Below are 2,865 nucleotides of genomic sequence, written 5' to 3' on the forward strand. Positions count from 1 at the left end.
GCATATGTTGTTTCATGAAATTCTTCTATGTCTTCCAATTCCTTTTGATACAGTGACTCAGTAGCAGAGAAAAATGGTCAACAATTTGCTAAACTGTGACAGTGGTCCTCATGGGTTACTTATACTATTATTGATCTTATTTCCTGCTATATTAAGTTCACCTGTCATAGTGACCATGACTTCCGTAGACTTGTTCATAATATGGTTGCAGTGGCTGTCATTAATGATTTTAGCAAATAAATCCCTGTCCTTTTTATCAGTACCACACTTGTGGTTTTTGTGGCCTTTTCTTCTTAGGTCTGGTTTATGATGTGATTGAAGAGGCAGATCCAAATTTACTCTGCTGCTACATTTCCATTGGCTCCATGCCCAGGAGATAAATGAGGGTGGAAGTCAAGAAAATGTTTCACGCTATTCCTTAAGTCACTTACTAATCAGTTCTCATAGAACTGTTATAACCCTCGAACATGCAGCCTCTAGATCAAACCTAGTTGAGGCCCTGAAGAAACTCTTATCAGAGAAGGATATCATAAAACTTTACATACTATGAGTCATTGTAAATATACGTAGCAGGAGGCCCCCATTTTTTTGTTTGTTTTGCATTGGAAGAAGTCAACATACTTTTACATTTCTGGGGATTGTAATCAACTCAAACATATCTTTATAACTTTACTTTCCATACAATCCATGCGCTTGATATGGATTTTAATTGGTATGTCTTCTTAGCTTTTGTCTTTATTGTGCCTACTACTGCATCTAAGTGTCCTGTTACCAGGTCCCATCTAATTGATTCCAGCTCAGAGTTAATTTATCTATTAATCAAAACTTCACCCGTCATCTGCATCAATCTCATAAGTCTTCACTGTGCTTAAGCCCATTGTTGCAGCCACTAAGTCATTTCATTTCAGTAAGGGTCTTCTTTTCCTGCTCTGACCTGCCACTTTTCCAAGATTATTTCCTTTTCCAGAAACTTGTCCCCCCCTACAGAATAAAATATGGAAGGCCACTCTCATCATCTTTATCTCCATGAAGATTTCTGTCTCTGGCAACAATTCTTGACTCGAAGGCACCTAACAACAACAACTGAAGAGTAGCAATATGAACATTTGTGTTCATGGATTATGGGCAAGCAAATTTTTTAGAGCTTATTGGATTGTAATTTTTGATGAGATGTTTGACATATGTACAAACATGTACATAATTTTTATCAATATTCTTATTTTTATATGTATCATGTTTCATGCTTAAATATTGTGTTTTATGCAACCTTTCATTTACACTGTTGTTATTGTTAAGTGCCGTAGAGTCATAAGATGACTCATAGCAACTCTATGAATGAAAGACCTGAACACTTGTATAACTTTCATCATTTTTCCAAGTTTATAAGGTTTCCAGAGGCAAGCTATTTCGGAAGTGGATGCCACTCCTGCCTCCAAGCTTGTTTTAATCGAGGAGCTCCACCAAACACTGTCCACTATGGGTAACCATTATTGAATTTGACACATCAGTGTCACAGTGTTCAGCATCACAGCAACCACAAGTTATCTCTGCACAGCAAATGGACAGACCAGTGCTATACCACTTAGAAGAATGGTTGACCAAAAACAATTAAAACCACACCTGAGGGTCACAGATTAAAACCACCCACGTTGGACTTGGTAGCTTAATGTTTTATCCACTAGGCCCACAGAGCTCTCTTTATGTTGGTGGTGCTGTTACGGGTTGTAAACAACTCATAGTGACTCTATGATCAGAAGACCTGAACAACTGTATAACTTTAATTTACATTGTATTTCATTTATGTATATTATGGGATTCCCACCCCCTTACAATAATTTTCATTTCCTGGCTACTGCTACCAATAGTGCTGATTGTAGAGACAAGCAAACTGAAGCTGTCAACAATCTCAATCTCTTCAACATCCAGCATGATGCTGCCAACCCATATTGAAGACTTCAGTCCTTGACTTTCTGCAGCAAGTGCTTCAGGTCCTCCCCAGTTTCAGCAAGCAGGGTTGTTTGTTCTTCAAAATGCAGATTGTTGATGAGTCTACTTCCAATCCTGATGCCACACTGTTCCTCTTTGAGCCCAGCTTCCTGGATAATCAGTTCCACATATAGATTAAAAAGATATGGAGATGGAATACATCATTGGCTCACACCCTTCCCAATTTTGAACCATGCGGTGTTTCCTTGCTCTGTTCTGATGACTGCCTCCTGGTCCAAGTATAAGTTCCATGTAAGCACAATTAAGTGTTCTGGGATTCCCATTATTCTCAGAGTCAACCACAGTTTGTTGTGATCCACACAGTCAAATGCCTTTGCATAGTCAATGAAACACAGATGGTCATTCCTCTGGTACTCTCTCCTTTCAGACAAGGTACATCTGACATTAGCTATAATATTCGTAGTCCCGTTGGTCTCTTCTAAATCCAGCCTGCACTTCAGGCACTTTTCCCTTGCTGTGCTGCTCCAGTTGTTTTGGGATAATCTTCAGCAGAATCTTGCTTTCTTGTGATATCAATTATATCATTCAATAATTTCCACACTCTGTCTGATCACATTTCTTTGGAATGGGAAGAAGTAAAGATTTCTTTCAGTCAGTAGACCAGGTAGTGGTCCTCCAGATTTCTTGGCACAACTTGGTGAGCACATCCAGGGCAGCATCTGTTTGTTGAAATATGTCAATCTGAATGCCATCAATACTTGGGGCCTTGTATTTTTGTCAGTTCTTTCAGTACAGCATGAACTTCCTCCTTCATCAGCACAGGCTCTTTCTCATATGTTATTTAAATAAATTCTTCTGCTTCCACCAATTCCTTTTGGTACAATGTCTCTGTATACTCTTTTCATCTTCTTTTAATGC

This window comes from Elephantulus edwardii, unplaced genomic scaffold (assembly GCF_000299155.1).
Source record: "Elephantulus edwardii isolate Elephantulus edwardi_28Jun2011 unplaced genomic scaffold, EleEdw1.0 scaffold00153, whole genome shotgun sequence".
NCBI classification, from domain to species: domain Eukaryota; kingdom Metazoa; phylum Chordata; class Mammalia; order Macroscelidea; family Macroscelididae; genus Elephantulus; species Elephantulus edwardii.